The 19,453-nt window shown below is 37.5% G+C and overlaps 1 protein-coding gene across 2 annotated transcripts in view; it reads right to left on the reverse strand.

Annotated features, from left to right (window-relative positions):
- pak5 (p21 protein (Cdc42/Rac)-activated kinase 5) overlaps positions 1-19,453 on the reverse strand; it is a 74,303-nt gene that overhangs the window by 50,423 nt on the left and 4,427 nt on the right. The window lies entirely within an intron of this gene.

Consider the following 19,453-nt stretch of genomic DNA (forward strand, 5'->3'; position numbering starts at 1 on the left):
TGCAAGGTGGCAGATGATGGCTCTTCACTTGGATGACTACCTGTAAGGGCACGAAGCAAAAGGGTGGAAAATCTCTGCATTTATCTACTTTCTGATTCCCTGCAAAGCATGTTTTTGACTGCATCTTGAAATGAAGCCTGATTCACATATAAACTATAATATGCAGGTCATCTTATACCAGATGATTTATCACCCTATAGTACATGTGGAGCCAATAAAAACTTTGATAAGCATTTTCAGTTTCAACCCATAAAGACCCAGTGTTTCTTTTGTGGCAGTTCCCAAATGAATTTGCCCCATATTTTACTTTCCTAAAGTGACTTATCATCATTTATTGTAAAATTATCTTCTGTATTTTGTATTTTTTCAGTGACAATCAGGTATTTTCCTACATTTAATTTACTAATCACGTAAGTGTTCATAAAAGCTAAGAGTAAAGTTGAGGGTTATTTTATCAAAAACAGGGAAAACTGAAGAAAAATTGACTTTTTCAGTAAAGTATATCATTAACTGAACATAAACCCAATGCGTCCATCCACTGTTACTGATCCAACTCCATGGGTTTTACAGATGAATCAATGTTGTAGAAGATGACGGTGTTTCCACAGTAACTATGGAGCCTTTGAACATCCAAATGGGTCATATCTGATGACCATGACAAGATGATAAACTGCATTTTACAGCAATTATTTACATTTATTGATAAGATTAGTGGATCAACAGGTATTAAACATTTTACATTAGTAGACGATTATGGTTGCCAGTGGATGTTTGGGTCTTTATGGGTTAATATATAAAAATCCCTGCATCTGGTATTCCAGACATGACAAAATAAGTACTTTAATGCGTTACATATACACACACATACACACTTAGAGCTATAGAGCTTTATATTGATCATTTTTCTTTGTTGCTTTTTCTTATACCTCTATAGAGCTACTATAATTTGCTCTGGGATAAATAAAGTACTCTGAATCCGAAAAAAAAACAAACACCAACACTGGCCAAATGACCAGTGTTGCAACATTTAGAATAGTTTAACATTTAAATGCAGAATTTGGAGGCTGTTTCATATGGAGTTTTGCTATCAGCCCACTTGCCCACAAAGCTGTTTTCACATTAGAGAGAGAGAAATGTGTTTGATGGTTAAAACGCAGCAGCCACACCCCTCCATGAGTCCTATCGGATATAAATACACACACACCACCTTCAAGGGTCTCACCCAGGCTCGCACTCTCTGCCAAATCCAAACACACATGCAGAGGGAAAATGTGCTGTGGAGGTGGAGAGCTGCAGGGGCAGCTGCAGACTAAATACAGAAGGAGACAACTAGAATTATGGCAGTTGAGGCTGATTTGGCTATGTTAAGTACTCCACACTTTAAAAGCATCAACACAGCACCCTCCACATAGCTAATGGGTGGCTACATCATAACTGTCACAAGATGAACGGCTGTTAGTGAGACAGATGATAATCCCAGAAAAGACTTTTAGTGCAAAGTACAGGCTGTTATTCTTTAGCGGTGTAGTTTTTAACAACAGCAAACTATCACAAAAGGCTGTCAGAGAATTTGCGAAGGAGGAGATATGGAGTTCAGACACTGTCTTTAAGGCTCTCACTGATCTGTCTCTATCAAGGGAAAGCATCGGCTAAAGTTGTTGCTATCTCCACATGTGGTAACATAATAGATGAATATAGCAACGAAGGGCGACTTTGGGAGGTACTGAGAGATCAGGAGAGTTATCTAAATGAGATCTCTGCAGTCTGGAGGACAGAAGAGTGTGTGCCTCTGTCAGTGAACATGTGTGTCTGGACCTATGTGTGCAGCTGTGGGTTCCTGCAATAAAAACACATTCAAGCAAACTGTTCCTGATATGGAATAAAGGACAGAAGGATATCAGCTAAATATTAGAAAATGACCAGTGTTTTAATAATTCTGAACTATGAAATACAGATGTGTGGCATGATAATATATTGTGTGATGACAGAAAAAAGTAAACAGTTATAAATATCTGTGTTCTATTTATTTACATTTATGCTGTGAAACATATTTGACCTATTTATTACCAACGTAAGTGTTCCTCATTTACATTTGGTATTTCATATGTTAATATTTTTCTTAGGTCTGTATGTTGTTGTTTTTTTTGGCTACTGTAATACAAACAGCTGGTTTTGGTATTTTTGACCACAATCTCCTTGCAGGTCTTGTTTAGAACTATAGTCGGAAAGTATTTTCTATTTACCTTTTTACATTTCAGTTTATATTTTGCTACATGCTTAACTGGGAATATGCACCAACTTTCTATGTGAAAAATCATCAAACATGATTAAATATGTTTCATTTGTCAAGTATATCATTCAGATGTAATAAAACATTTCTCATGTGATGAGTTTTACTATCTATTCATTAAATTTACTGAAAACGTGCTCCTTTGAGTGATGTGTCCTTTATCTGGAGATAAATTAACTGTATTGGTAGATTTTGCTTTGGTTATATCACACAGGCCTACTCACTATGATAGGTAGAATAGGTGATTAGTGCATCTGAATGCAATCTAATGGACAAAAATTGTGTTACACCTGACTAAGTTTTGCATTCACACTGACAAATATGTCCTACTGTCATCATCTACATGTGGTGTGTCTCCTTATACTGAACATTGATTGGTTTATACGTGTCGGTATGCTTAAAGACTGCCTCATGTTTTAACATCATCCATCCTCTGTTGGTAAGATAGGTGTGAAAATGCCTTAGATAAGCATCCTTTTCTCTGGCCACAAACTTCTCAGACATTTCCAGGCTAAATAAAATATGTTATGCTTGCAGCAAGTTCTGGATCTGCTCTCAGGTTTGCTTCTAGTAGGTAGAAACCAAAAATACAACAACAGGCTGTGCAGGGGAAACTCCCTGTCTGTCTGCTTTAAATGTAAAGAAGTAACACCTCCAAATAATCAAATACCAGAACAAACGACAAAAAAATATAACAGTGGCAAAAAGTAACAAAAATCAAACAACTGTACAGTGTTCCTAATATATCTTTTCTCCTGACACCTGTTGTGTTGTTTGTAGTAGTTGCTATTTGCTCACACAATAAAAAATAACTCACTATACATCCATTCAATCTCGACAAGCAGATGATCAAACATTGTTTCTAATCTGCACCAGCACATGCAAGCCTTGATGAAGAATAAAAGAATGACCATTTCTCAGCCCTGCTATCAACACTGAAAAGCTTGTGAAAAGAAAGATTCTGCCATATGCTATTAGTTTCAGTGCCCCAGGGCTAACATCTGTATGCAGGCAGCATCCACATCCAGACTGAAGACACAAATGATCTCCTTTAAAAAAAACAAACAAACCAAAAAAAAAAAAAAAAAAAAAAAAAAGGAGCAGGATTTATATAGACTTGCCATTTCATTGGAAAGCGGTCAGACACAAAAAGATGACCAGCAACCCTACAGGGTGGTGTGTGGTCATTTGTTTACATTGGCAAGTCTGTGTGTATGTGTGTGTGTGCTTTGACTGTGTCTATGGATCTGTGTGATTGGTGTCCAAAAAACACAGCTGTAGTAATATATTGTGTTAAAATAAGAACATTAACAATGAAAGAAACATCTTTAGTGTTGATTATGGCACACACTACGATTGAACACATAACTGAAGCAAATCATAACACTGCCCCCACAGGATTGTACTGTGGGCACAAGGTATGATGGGTAATCATTTCATCTGCATCCCCTCTCACCTTGAACAGGGTCAATCTGGACTCATCAGACCACATGACCTTTCTTCACTGAAACACAGTCCAATCTTTATGGTGTTTATCAAACAGGTGGTTGTTTACTAAGAAATAAGAAGCTATTCACTGTGTCATTTATGGTTGAAGAACTTGCAGCTGAAATATATTTACCAATGTAGTTATTTACCAATTTAATAAACACCTACAGTATGTACTTAGTTAAATCAAGGTTGTGGCTTCTTTTTTGGTCAGACTGAGTGTAAACCTGTGTGTGTAAGTCTGGCCTCAGTTATGTTATGTTACTGTTGCTGATTTGCTTCATCACATAAGGAGCACATATATATCAAATGGAGCAACAAAGTATCTGATAAAGTGTACAATTAATTATTTTCACTAACACTTTCACCACCAAGTACTTCCTTGATTAGTTGATTCATTAATTAGAAAGTGCTAAAATTTCTACTTGAGAAGCTGGAATCAGTCAAGGGGTTGAAAAATAATCATAATCACCAATCAAAGTACTTGCTTTTTTTCTATCCACTATTCAGTCATTATTTTTTATCATAAATACTGATTCAGCTGATTTGTCCCATGAAGAGAGGGACATTCAAGGGCAAGAAGAGTTGTACTGAAACACTCACAACACGAAGATGAGAAACAAATCTCAATGGCATTCTTTTGGTAGTGTTATTGGAACTAGTTGGATTTAAAGATACGGTTAACTCACTTTTCCCAAGTGTCCTACTGTTTCAACCCTGTGATCTGAAGTGGCTCCAACAATAAATTCTGTACACTAAAATGTTATATTTGCATTTAAAGTGTTATAATATTATGTCTCCTCAGATTAAAAAGAATCCAGCCAAATTGAGCCCAGTTTTAATACAGACAATTACTCATCTTCATAGGATGTGCATCAACTGGAAAGTGATGTGTAGCTAACTGAAAACAACTTTCAAACTGGATGTATGTGCAATTATCAAAGTAATTATAAACCTCAACAAATTAATTTTCAGTCCCATTAAGCCACTGTGTTCAATTCTATCAGATAATCACACGAACCCCCAGGAGAGATGACAAAATTAGCAAATACAGTTAGCTAGCAGTTAGCTGATGAAAGTACCGAAGCGTTTAATTAGCTGCTAAAGTGCCAAATATTTCCCCATGAGTTGACAAAGGCAAAAACTGACCTGAAAAGTAACTAAATACAGAACTTACATTTGTCAGGTCTTGAGAAATACACCTCTAAATGAAGGTTAATGTCCCTGCTGCTGTTACATGTAAAGCTAGGTGGTTGCTCATTGTTTGCTAACACACAGTGTAAGCATCATGGCAGTGCTAGTGCTAAATTAGCATAAACAATATAGGATACCTTGAAGCATAACACTGGTCAACAACAAATTTATTGTTTAAGTTTTTTGAGCTGATTTAGGATAATTTTGGTGTGCTGAATCCAAAAATCACATTAATTTTGCTCAATCAGGTCAACTTTCTAAACTATGCTACATATTGGCTTTTTAACATTTTTGCTTACATTTATGGGCATTTTCACATCATATGATACAAAATTCTTTCATATTTCTTGCAGTAAACGAGTTCTGAAGATTTTACTTTTACCAATTTATGATTAATGTTTGTTTTAATATTACAGGTGAATGAAATGGCTACGACTAGAAGATCTTGCAAAAATAAGCCTGATGTATTCTGCTACATCTGCAGTGAATACACCATTGTACCTAACAGGAATCCTGTCAGAAAATGATTTTTTTTCTCTTAAAACCTATTTTGGGTGAGAACTATATAAAAAAATCAACTGATAAAGTCCCAAAAATGTAACCAATTTTGTGAGAAGATCAAATTTTTCAAAATCAAATTAGCAAAAAAACCTGACCTGATTGAGAAAAACAGATGTCATTTTTGGATTTAGCGGTGCAAAATGGTCCTAATTCAGTTGAAAAAACCTAGACAACTTGCAAAAAACATTTTTTGGTAACCCAGTGTAATTAATTTTAGTAAGTACACCTATGTTTTTATTCCATTCTACAAATACTTCCATAAAAAAGGCTTCTAACACTTCATGTAAGCAGGATTATAATTACTTAAAATGGCCATGAAAACACACAAAGATACGTTTACTTTTTCACTTTAAAATCCTAAAATCAGCAGAAAACAAAAGCCTACTGTGAATAAAAATTAGCTATGGTAAATTTATACTAATGTGTATATTAAAATGGAAGCATCGGCTAATAGAGATTAATATAACGTTTGTACTCGGCTTCTTCATATGTGCATAATAACCATAATGACTACAATTCTGAGTAAGTCATTAAGCATCCTTAACAAATGATGCTTGGAAACTAACCAACGGCCGACAGCGCCCGCCTATTAGAAACTGTGTTCTTCCTGCTAGTGGTTTTCTGGGATAAAAGCTCTCTGTTCTTTGAAAGCCTCCCACTTTCTACCCCATTATCTACACAAGCATGTTAAACCATGACTTAATCGTTTATTATTGATAGCTCGGCAAGAAGCCTTCCCTCCTGCTGTTATGGGAAAATAGTTAAGGCTGAGATGTAAAAGGTATACAGTAGGTTAAGGATTTGTGGAGCCTGTTACAGCTACATGAGACGTGTTTATGCATGGGATCTATTGTTGTCCATGAATGTTCTTCAGCTGAAAACTGGCCAAAGGTGTGGTGTTAAGGAGAGTTTAATAAAGAGCAGCCCAGCATGTTTCCAGTATGTGAATGTGTGGATATGTAGCTACTTTACTGGTGAGTTCACTGATTTGTCCTTTATGTAATCTTGGATTACACTGACGCGGGGACAGCACATACAATATATGAGAACTAGAAAAAGCAGTGATAACAACAATAAAACCGAAAGTCATTTAACTGTTACAATAAAGTCTATTTGAAGGAACTGCAGCAAGAAATAATGGAGAGAATAGTTTTATCATGTATTGCAATTCAGGCAGAACAATGAAACCATGAAGAATAACTGAGGCAATTAATATATAAGGCAAAAGAATCAGCTAAAAGTAAAATATGATGAAATTAAAAACAGATGTTTGCAGCTTAGAAGACAATTAAGAGTTGAGTATTTTGATAGCGTTTTGTCCTAATGGCAACGTTATCAGGGGTCATGTTTGTGTCAAAGCTATGGCAAGGCCTACTGTTATGACTTGGACAACATGGCACTGACAGCGTATCAATCCCTCATGTTTCAGGCAAGGACACAGAACAAAACATCAGCCTTGACAGATGATGCAGCTTTGGATTTTCACCCCAAGAGCAAAGAACTCTTCAGTTTATGCAAGAGCTTCAAGCCACTTCTAGTATGACTATTAATCCTCAGAAAGCCACACATGCGTTAGCGTGACCTCATTGTAAAGACTAAAAGGTCATGTGATCGTGCTCTTGTGATCAGAAAGCAAAAGATAAAGAACACAAACTGGGGCAGTAATGAGGAGTTGATGTAGAACGAGCAAGAGGGTGACTCAGGACATAATGATCCAATTTTACAAGAATAACCAGCTCCTTTTACATTATTTGACATATTTCTGACTTACATCAGCTACATTCCATTTATTATTAACGTAAAACTACAGCTGTAATCATTAAGTCATTAACAACCTTCAACAAAAGCAATAAAAACTACTGCATCGTTACTTTCCCACAGCTGAAAACTGCATCCATAGCAGCATAAACAAATAAGAGTGCTGCTTGGAACAAATGCCATATATTAAATGGCTCCATGCTCTCTAAATTAAACATAATGCAGGCTAATTGTATTACTGCGAAAACGTATCGGGGAAAAAAAAAAGAAACACAAGATGCAAACACAATACAGAGAGTTATCTTGACAACACAGCCCACTATAGCTGACAGTCAGAGCATTAGGCCACACATGGGAGAGGAAAGATAAGTCTAACCTACAAACAGAGTAGTGATACTTATAAAACATTGATCAGACCACGCTACAGTCACTTGCCATTTTTGTCTCCTCCCCCTTTTACAATCTACTCACCCCGCATGGCGCTTACATCCCCAGTGCTTCCTCTTCCACTCCACTTGTACTTAGTTGTGGATGGTAAATGGAAGCTTATACCTGCTGACCTACATTACCATGGCCTTGACAGCTCAGAACAGAGGAGGTTGAGGTTCTACTTTCCACAGTAGTGGAAAGCCATTTGACTCTGATGGCAAGCACATATTCATTTTTTTACTACAAGAATAACGCAAACAACAGGATTGATTCTTATAGTGCAGGTTAATCATTTGCTAGTTTAAAGCCAAGACTCAACAGCTGAGTTTCACACCCCACAGTAAAGATTAATGGATCAAATTTGTGAACCCCTGAAAATGACACTGAGGCCAAGCGAGAAGATAAAGTTAAGCAATATCAGGTGAATTTAACCCATAAACTATTTTTTGTGGTGACTTCCAAATTAATCTTTCTCTACATATACACATTACAAGTTAATCAACATGTAAGGTTCATCACTATATATAATATCTTGTTCATTTTTGAAGTGAAACTCAGGTATTTTACTATATTTAAGATAAGATAAAATAAGATAAAATAAGATAAGATAACATAAGATATGATAAGATATACTTAATTGAACCCCAGAGGGGGAAATTCTAATTTAATTTAGTGACAATGTAGATGTTCATAAAAGCTCAGTAAATTCGAAAGAAGAAAATTGAAGAAAATATGACTTTTTCAGCAAAGTATGTTATTAATTCTACATAAAAACAAGCATCTACATCCACTGTCACTTGTCAAACTACACGGGTTTAATTAGTAAACCAATGTTGCAGAAGACAATGGTGTTTCCATGTTTGCAACAGAGACTATGGATGTGTCAAAAAAAACACATCTGTTGTTGAAAAGCTTAGAAACTGCATTTTACTTCAGTTATTTGACTGCATTGATAGGATTAATGGTTCAAAAGCTATTAAACATTTTACATCAGCTGATGCTTTTGGGTTTTCAAGGGTTGAAGAGGCAGGTGTAGAATTTTTAATCAGATTTAGTCCAAGACAGAAATCAGAACAACTTTAGCGAAACCTTTTCACAGAAATACAGTATATCAACCACCCAGTACCAGTCACCCACACAATGTGTCTGTCACACATTTTTGCCACTGCAGCTGTTTTAGTCCATTGTTCAGCATCCCAGAAATATTGACCTACATCCCATTCACTTTCACAAGACCGGAACTATTCCCAGAAACTAAGAAAAACTAAGGTCCAGAATGTACAACTGCTGTTATATGAGCATTACATAACATGACCATTTGTTAATCTCTGTGTCGAACAACATTTTATAAAATTTGGGTGGACTGGTGCGCATTAAATGTAATGTACAAATGAAAAGCATGTTTAGATTGAGAAAAGACAGTCAGTGTTTCAGTTCTATTGATCTGATGAACTCCATTTAGGCAAAAATGGTAAAAGTCACAATCCTGAGCGAACTTAAACAAAAATGAGCAATTCTGTCAAAAACTACACATTTGCATCTCTTCTCAGTCCCTTTTCATCTACAAAATGCAATGTTCATGTTTGCTTTACTTTTGTCTTTGAAAAAGTTCCTTTCATGTCAGCAGCATCGCTTAGAGGAGCGTTAACCCTGTGCTTCTTGAATTTTCTCTTAATGCAGTTTCAGTTTGTGTAGGCAGTTACACTACTGTTTTATGTGAACTATGATGTTTTGATAATGACTTTGACCTATATTTTATGAAAATGCAATACACTAGACATGACTAAAACCGAGGATGTGGTTAAACACATAATCATGAACTGGGACACACAACTTTTGCAGATCCAACAATCTGTTCTCTATCCAGAGTCTCAAGAGCAACAAACAAAGAGCTTCTTTGAAACATAAAACAAGCGGCTTATGTGATTTTCGTTCACAAATACAAATCTTTGTAGTACAGTAGCAGGGTGATACCATAGCAAAGAGAATTTTGACTACATGTAACTTTTAGCTGGTCTCCTGACTGCATGGTGTCTTGACTGCATGCTCTGCTAAATATAACCTGTCTTCTCTCTCCACCAAACAGCTTCTGAGCTAATGTGGGCTGCTAGGCGGTGGTGGGTCGGAATGAGAAAGGATGACATGCGTCCAGTGGAGATGCTCTCATCAGCGGATCTCAGCTGCACTGCATTTGAGGCTCAGCCACAGACTCATACCAGTGCACATGACTTCACACATTGATGCTCACTGATAACGTGCTGGGATTAGGGACACTATTTGTCAGTATGGACGTGCACATCAATGTGTGTGCATGTGAATGCTTTTCTCAGGCCTAGGATCCAAGGGGAAGGCACAGATATGCATACCCCATTTAGCTACTGACTCCTGAAAGAACATCCCACCAGCAGCTATGTGACCAGAATTTGCAGATTATCTGTGGAGCTGGTTCTCCACCTGGGGTTACTGCTAACCCAAGGATGACCCAGAAAGGGTCCATTCAGTCATGCACACAGGCAGTATGTATGAGCTACAGAGGAGGTCGGTTTACATACATCAAGATTAAATACATGCAGACTACATTCTTTACATTTCTGAATATTTCATTTCAATATATTTTCCTTGTGGTAATAACAGCACTTGCTTATTTAATCAGATTCATTTACATATTGTTTGTTCATATTTGGTGTCATTGCCTTTACAATGTGTAACTTCAGTCAAACTCTAGGGGTAGTCTTCTTCAAGCTTTGCACAACACTGTAGAAATTCTGGCCCATTGCTCCAGACAGAACTCTGGCGTTGTCACTTCAGCCCACAAATGCTCTATTGGATTAAGGTCAGGGCATTGTGATGGCCACTCCAAAATGTTTACTTTGTTGGCCCTGAGCCATGCTTTTACTCTGCTTAGGTTCATTTTCCATCTTAAAGATCCATTTATGTCCGATATTTAGCTTCCTGGCAGATGTCTTTAGATGAAGTTAAATATCCACATCATTCTCCATCTTCATGATGTCATCAGTTTAATGACATCCAGTAAAACAGCCCCACATCATCATGGTCTACCGCTGTGTTCCATGGTTGGGGTGGTATTCTTTATCAGCCTCACATTTCTTCCTCTAACCATTCTATTGGTGATTATAACAGCAGTGATATTTTTTGTCTCATCTGACCAAAAACATTCCTCCAAAACATGGATGTCAAACTCATTTTAGTTCAGGGGCTAATTTCAGCCTAATTTTATCTCAAGTGGGCTGGACGAGTAAAATAATAAACAACCTATAAATAATGACAACTTCAAGGTTTTATTTTGTTTTAGTGCTTTAAGAAACATTAAATTATTCTATTCTTTCACAAAAAAGTCATGACTAACCCGAAAAAACAGAAATTTCATGTGGAAAATAAATGAAATTTTAACAACATTATGCCTCAATTTATAATTTACACATGTGCATTACACACACTGTTAGATGAACATTTGGTAGCAGGCATAATATTGTAAACATTGTAAAGTTTGGAATTTGGAACTAAAATAAGTACAATTTCTACAATAACATGTCTCAGCTTATTATCGACACAACATACAGATCACAGTGGATCCACAAATACACAAAACATTTAGTAATAGCTTGCTTTAATAGTTTATTAATGTAAATAATTTCATCCTGTAATGTTATTTTTTTCACATTAAACCAAGAAGAATATATGTAGTTCTCAATATTTATAGAGGAGTTTGCACGTTCTCCCCGTGATTGAGTGGGTTCTCTCCAGGCACTCCAGCTTCCTCCCACCATCCAAAGACATGCACTGATAGGTTAATTGGTTAATCTAAATTGCCCATAAGTGTGAATGTGAGAGGTTGTTTGTCTCTGTGTCAGCCCTGCAATGAACTGGCAACTTGTCCAGGGTGTACCCCGCCTTCACCCATACATAGCTGGGATAGGCTCCAGCAACCCTAGTGAGGATAAAGTGGGTTCAGATGATGAATGAATGAATGAATGAAGGAAGGAATGAATGAAAGAATGAATAACATTTATAGATTATTATGTTATTATTACCTCCGCCAAGGAGGTTATGTTTTTGTCGGCTTTGGATTGTCTGTCTGTCTGTTTGTCTGTCCGTGTGCAAGATAACTGAAAAAGTTACAGATGGATTTGGATGAAAATTTCAGGAAATGTTGATACTGGGACAAGGAACAAATGATTAAATTTTGGAGGTGATCAGGGGGGCTATTGATCTGCCTTGGCGAAGGTCTGTGCTCTACGAGTGCTTTTCTAGAAAAGAGAGCGCAGACCTCCGCCAAGGCAGATCAGTGCCCCCCCCCCCCCCCCCCCCCCAACACCCCCACCCCCCTCACCACCAAAATGTAATCATTTGGTCCTTGTGCCAGTATCAACATTTCCTGAAATTTTCATACAATTGCATCCATAACTTTTTGAATTATCTTGCACATGGACAGACAGATAGACAGACAGAAAGACAAACATGGGGGGGGGGGCGCACTGATCTGCCTTGGCAGAGGTCTGCTCTCTCTGAGTGCTTCTAGTTTTACGTAAGATCACATTGGTCTGTTTGTGGCCCCTGAACTAAAAAGAGTTTGACATCCTTGACTGCTAATATCTTCAGTGTAATTTTTGCACTTCCCGTATTCATCCTGCCGGACTGGAACCTTTGCTGGGCTGGTTTTGGCCCACAGGCCATGTGTTTGACACCCCTGCTCTACAAAGGTAAGACCCTTGTCACAGTGCTCATCTGCAAATTTTTGTTTTTCATGTCATTTTGAGGTAGTGGTTGATGATGACAGCCTCATCACCATTACTACGAATGGAGCTACTTTTAAACCAGGTGCCTAAAGCATTTGAACCACTTCCTTGACTGTTGTTCTAGGATGTTTTGTGACGTATAGATGAACATGGTACCTTTAAATAATCGGACATTTTTCCTAAGGAGAAACCAGACTTGTTTCCCAGTCTATATTGAATGACAACAAGCCAGTTTCAAGTTTCTTTTTGTGGCATCAATTTCTGGAAACGTTTGTGCTATTTAAAGACAGAATGAAGTGGGTGTATGTAAACTTTGACCTTCTACGAACATGATAAAATAAACAAAAGTGGAAATAAAAATTCGCTCTACTGTGATTCTGATGTTCCTCACCATTAAAAGTAAGTCAGTCAAGCTAAACTAAGGGAATGAATATATATAAGACCTGAAATGTCCACAATCATGAAAACTGAGGGTGAATGCATTTAGTCAAGTAGGTAAACTTCTTACATTAACTACTTAGTTTCTGATCCCATCTTGACATCACATAGCGACTTGCTTTATGGTACTTAACAGGTATCATGTATGAAACGTTCATTTCTGGAGTTGAAAAACAGCCAGATTAAAGAAACTAAAAGTGAAAACAAAAACTACATATCCAGGTCAGTGCTCAAAGACGATAAATGAAAAATGATGTAGGCTTAACACGGACATCTCAAATGCTCAACTTTAATAATATTCAGTAGAAAGAAATTATCTTGTTGAAGCTACAAAATGTTTCTTAATGGAATTGAATTGTAAATAGAGTAGAAGTCTTTTTTGTGTTTCCCTGGGTGATTTCAGCTCTACTTTTCATTAACTACCTCCCTTGGACTCGTATGAAGGCAGAAGAACTCAGAGCACATAATTTGGTCAGCGCCTGTTAAAAGCCTAGTGTGCAAGTGAGACTGACTTGATTCTTTGCTTAAAACATCACATAGTAAAACTCACTATTTTAATTTTGTTTTGATGAAACAGCCTATCTGCAGAGATGTTGAGCTGCATGCACGCTTTGGTTTCTGACTTTACATCACAAATAAATCTGTTCATTGCACTTTTTTAAACACAAAGCAACGCAGTAAAATGTTAGTGATTGGTAAGAGTAAAATGAAATGCAGTAAGCATTGCTGAATGCATAGGAATGATCTGATTGATTGATTGATTGATTGATTGATTGATTGATTGATTGATTGATTGATTGATTGATTGACTGTTAAAAATCCTAACATTGTGATGTTAGTGTCCAAGACCTATACACACAAAAAAAAAAAATGTACCAAGCAAGCTTTCTCACAGTGACGTCCATCTCTTAGGTCCATTTCCTGGCACTAAGCAGACAAACATAGTAGACACACATTCACACACATTAATACAAGTTCACATTGAGGGGATTGACTGGAGCATAGCTGAGAAAGTACCAGCCATCATTACCTTGTCTGCTCACAAACCACAAGGGCCAAAGCAATCATCACCCTTAAACACAACGTTTCCTATTACTAAATGCACACTCCCACGCATTTGTCCATTTCTGCAGATGGATAAATTACAGTGGGGGGGGTACACACAGCGGTACAGCCGTCCGAGACAGAGGAAATGAAGAGGCTTAGTTTGAAAGATAATAGAACAACAGGGGAAAAGCAAAGCCAAATAATTCATAATGCATTGTAGCAACTGCATAACTGCACAATCAGGAGAACTGCCTTTTTCCTGGAGCAATACAAAAAGAAATAGACAGCAGCTTACAAGGCTGAAAGAGGTGAGGGACCTAGTTTCTGCTGTTTGCTTTAAGGTGAAGGAGGGTGAGCTATTTTTAACTGGACAATGTAAAGAGATGCAACTTACCATTGAGTGTGTTGCAACATGAGCAATATGAAACTACAACATAGTTACCTGATGAACTGAAAACAAGTCAAGGATATTAACTGCAGGATACAAGGTGAACTCATTATAAATGTGGACTTCGCTGGTGCCATTGGTGGTATGGTGATATGGCGCCATTAGCTACATATGCTGTTTCATTTGCTCTGTTGCAGTTAAACTTACAACAAACAAAGACGTGCAGCCCATTTATATTTTAGCAGCATGCTGCTTCCTCCTCCTCTTCCTGCATCTCACGGCTGACTTGGGGAGTTGTCTTTTTTTTTTCTTCTTCTTAAACACACAGGGGGTTTAAAAGAAACTCTTGCCTGGCTTAATTAGCGCTACACTGGCAGTGCTGTGAATGCTGCACAAGAACCCTGCAAGGCTGCTGAAGCTGCTCCGAAAGAAAAATAAATAAATAAAAAAAAATAATAATAATAATAGCCAAACAAGCAGGCACACAACAAACCCCCATGGAGTACATGCAACTAACAAGCATATATGTTGTCCATTTAGCCTCTACTTACACTAATAGATAGCTACATTTACCTCAGCTACAAATTAGCACAAGTCTTTGCTCAAGTCAGATGCAATGTTGTTACACTGCAAAACAGTACCTATATGTTTACAGAATGTGGATATAACATTGGCCTTTTAGAATTACAAATATACCAAAAATAGAGAATTACATCAATCAATCTAATTGATGCATTATATGAGCATTACCCTGTAGCTGCTGCTTTGACAAGTTACATAGCGTAAACATGCCATGCATATCATTTTTTATATACATATATATCAGCGAACTCTCTGCATCCCTCTTTTGTTGTAATTTCCTGCAGTTTCATGCCCAGGCATCAAAGAGAGCACAGCTGTGTCATTGGATGAATGCTTTAATCTATTCAGCCAGCGCATCTGTGTGCTCCATCTTATGCTACGTCATTGACCGACTGTTATAATGTGTGTTTTTGTGTGTGTCTGTTTGTGTGGCTGGTTAGAGATAGGTTAGTATTGATGTGATCACATATGCATTCAGTCACGCACACATGTAGTGTTAGCAGGATGAGTCTTAGTGCATATGTGGTCTCCTATGTCTGTGTGTGTTCTCATGCAGAAATAAACCAAAAATGCAATATACACACTCTTGATCACACACACAGAGGATGACATGAGAGGATAATGAGGGACTTTTGTATGCCCCAAGTTGTGTTGGGTTCCCAGCTGAAGGCCATGTTAAGACATCACATCACAGACGCTAATCTATGTGATGGTCAAGTTTCCAAGCACTGCTAAATTTAGGCTGGATCGCTGTCTTTGACTGACAATGAAGGATGAGAAACAACATACAACATGGTCACATAAAACAAGAGGAAGGAAGGGAAGATGGTAAGAAAAAGGAGTGCAGATTCCCATGTACAACCACACCCATAAACATCAGTATTAATACTGTTTCAACCCAGTGGTCCTGTTAAACACATCTGTTAGTGTCAATAAGGCAACACCAGCTGACACTCGAACACAGCCGCTGTGTTGACCAAAGGCATGGCAGGAATCTTGATGGCAAACTTGGCTCTGGGAACTGAATGGAGTCAATTTTTATAGAGCAACAAACCAAACGTAAGGACAGATTAGATTGTCTTGGCTCATATAAATCATTGTCAAGTGACTGCGTCCAATCAGAAAGTCATCTATTCTGTATAATTAGCTTAAGAACAGGATACTATTTGTCTTCTCTAATGCTGATTGAATGGATTTCACTCATTTGCTCAAGACAAATGGGATTTCTAGCACTTTCTGGTCAATTGAAGAACACAGTGGTCCAGTTTTAGCTCACTGGCTTTGACTAAAAATGGGGTGGGGAACAGTATATTTTACTCCTGCTCTCCCTGGACCACTGTACACGTGTAAAGGAATGTGTGAGAGGGTCCAGAGGTCAACCTGATGGTTATCACTTGCTGATACACAACGGTCACTTTTAAGCCACTGTTGAACGCCGTCTCATAATTACCTCCTAGATGGTGGGTGCAGTGTGGATCCTATGATGTAAGCCTCGGCGCGATAGCAGCCTGCATCTCCAACCTCAGAATTTCCTTTGAAGTCTCCCCATGGGGGTGTGGGAGCTGAGGGTTGGTAATGAATCAAGCTGAGCCATAATGAATGTCCTTATTCAAGTCTGCTTTGATGAAATTCCACCTGACTGATCTCAAATCACAGAACAAAACAGCAAGAGCTTGCTGACAACTGTTATGAAAGCTATATTGGCCTGTGATATGATGGAGAGTTAAGCAACATGAAGGATCCCTTCAAGATTGTCTGCTGTTTCTTTGCTTCTTTCCTGCCTTCTTTGTGCTCATTGAGTAGAATAACATCAGATGAAGGTGTTTACAGACCAGTCAAGTCTTATTTATGGTTGTCAGACATCAAACTCTTTCAGCATAGCAGTAAAATATATACCCAGGGGAGAGTTAAAACTAATGAGACATGATTTATTGTTGTAATCCTGAACTGGGACCTCCTTTAACAGTTATGTACATGTGCATTAAATAATCTGTTTATGTTTATGAGCTCTATCTAGCCTCTGATTCTGTGTGAGCTATGCCCATTCACCAGTGCACTGTGTAACTACATCATCATATTCATTAAAGCCTCGTGAAATATAGGAGCAGCCTTTGATGTAGAAACATGACATTGTTAACAAAGTCAATATAATAAATCTATTACAAGCTGCACTCTCATTTATTCAACAGTTCATTGAAAAATAATCATCAGTGCACTGGACGAGGCTACAGGAATATGCAGAATGGCTTTATTAAACTTCATGTGAGCTTGGGTGCAGGGACACTGCTGATGTGTGCTGTAGAAATCTGCAGCACATCTGGAAGCCTTCAGTGTTGAGAATAGGTAAAGACTGCCAGGAGTAACAAAAGAAGTAAGTAATTATAGAGAGGGATCTCAAAGACAAAGGACTGCCAGCAGCATCTAGCTTTGCATAAGACCAACTGCTGCTGCCGAGGCTGCAGGGTAAGGTTTGTGTTTATAGCGGTGAGCAACACAACACTAGAGTTTTATGAGACTTGTAACATCATAGTAAAACTGTTTTTTAAAATGCAGTGAAAGCTAGATGTTAAAGAAAAACAAAAGCATTAATTAAGTTTAGCATTAGAGATGTATTAATGCAGGTACAACCCTAAACATTTATGCCAGGCAGGTTTTCTTATTTCTCTTTAAAAGTGCAATTAAGTTAATTTTAAACATCTCTGCTTTTACCACTGGCTTCTACTCATGTGTATCCACCAATGCTTTCCTTGGATTCATTAATAGTATTTGCAACACGGTCCCTGGGAAACAAAAGTGATTGTTTTCTTTCACATTAGGGCAGATAAAGAAAACTTTTTCTACTCAGTCATGGAGATGGCACTTTGGGGGAAGGGTGCAGACACCGCAATTGGCTTTCGAGGGCTGTCCATTCTAAACAGCTATCGTTTTAATAGTGATTAAACTGGAATTAGACGCCAACTGGTTACTACAGAGTTTATTAGTACACACAGGAACACAGGCAAATATTCCATGTCATAGTTTGAGCAACCCAGTCTCCAGTAAAAAATGTTTTATCAATGCCAGTGTACTTTTCTAACAACAACAGATAGTTGTTATATGCACTAATATTCATTACACCATTAGTAAGATACAGATATACATAATGTACACATGATGGACTCCTTTCTGCTTTGTCGAAGCTCATATTTCTGTATCAATACGATGTCAAGGACAATGTGTGAAGTGTTCACTATCCTATCTGCCATTTATCAAGTTAGGTCTCATTTACCTTTATGTTGTTTTAGCAAAGTCATGACACAGCGTTAAGTTGATGGTCTCTAAAACTACTCCTTTTCAGTTTTGTTGTTTTGTCCATTTTGGGTTTTCTCTGCTTCACACTCAAACATAGTGGCATCTCTGGAGGACCTCTACAGTTCCCGTTACCTCAAACAGACCCTATGGTGTCCTCTAGAACTCATCTCACCCCAGACAGTCTGGTAGAACTGTAGCCTTCAGGCAGGCGGTACAGGACAATACAAACAGACATACAGGCTTAAAAACAGCTTTTATCCAAAGGCAGTTACAATCCTAAATGCTACTAAGATATGACTCATCACATAAAGCAAGACTTCATGTTGTGTAATATTGTAATTGTGCAACCAAGAACTTTTCATGTGTTTACTGACAGAATGTGTGTAGTCCTTTTTATGTTTTTTATTTGTTAGTGTTGTAGCTTTTACTTTAATTTCTTTGTACACTCTTTTTTACAGTGCTGTGCAAAACTTCTAGGACAACATAGGTTTTGTTTGTTCAGTAAGGTTATAATGACCACATATATGCATTTCTCAGTCTATGTATTAAGATACAATCTGGACATATGTGAAGTATGTGAGGCAGTAAAAACAAAAGTTTCAGGGAAACAATCTATAAACCTATTAACCTTTAGAACCCATTTAGTTCATTTTTTGGGGGGTATTTTTTCAGGCTGTGCACATATTCCTGTATTTTCTTATTATACCTGAAGAAAAGAGAATGAGAAATAAATATTTATGTTCATTTCAACTCTGCAAAAACAATAAACCTAGAGGTCGACTAAGACTTTTGCACAGTACTATATGCTTCTTTTACAAACATGATGCACCTTCTGTTCTATTCTATTCTATTCTATTCTATTCTATTCTATTCTATTCTATTCTATTCTATTCTAATGCTAGATGTCACCTGCTCTGAAGTGAGTAAAAGAAGACCTCTATTCTGAGCTACATGGCAGCACAACATTGCTGACTCAACTCGCTCCCCTCCAAGCTCATTATAAGGTGACAGAAACACAATGATCCTCCTGTATGCAATAGAGTGTGTCACCTGTTAAGAGTGAGTCTCTCTTCATGATTATATCTTCATTATGAAACTATGACAGGCCAGCACTTTCTACATGATTCATGGGAAACACTGACTGTTCATACCAAAAGCACTATGAATGTTCAAAACACTAATACACACATACCTAGAAATGTTTACAAGAAGCATATTTTTAGTTTGGGG

The sequence above is a fragment of the Sphaeramia orbicularis genome, chromosome 24 (assembly GCF_902148855.1).
Source record: "Sphaeramia orbicularis chromosome 24, fSphaOr1.1, whole genome shotgun sequence".
Lineage (NCBI taxonomy): Eukaryota > Metazoa > Chordata > Actinopteri > Kurtiformes > Apogonidae > Sphaeramia > Sphaeramia orbicularis.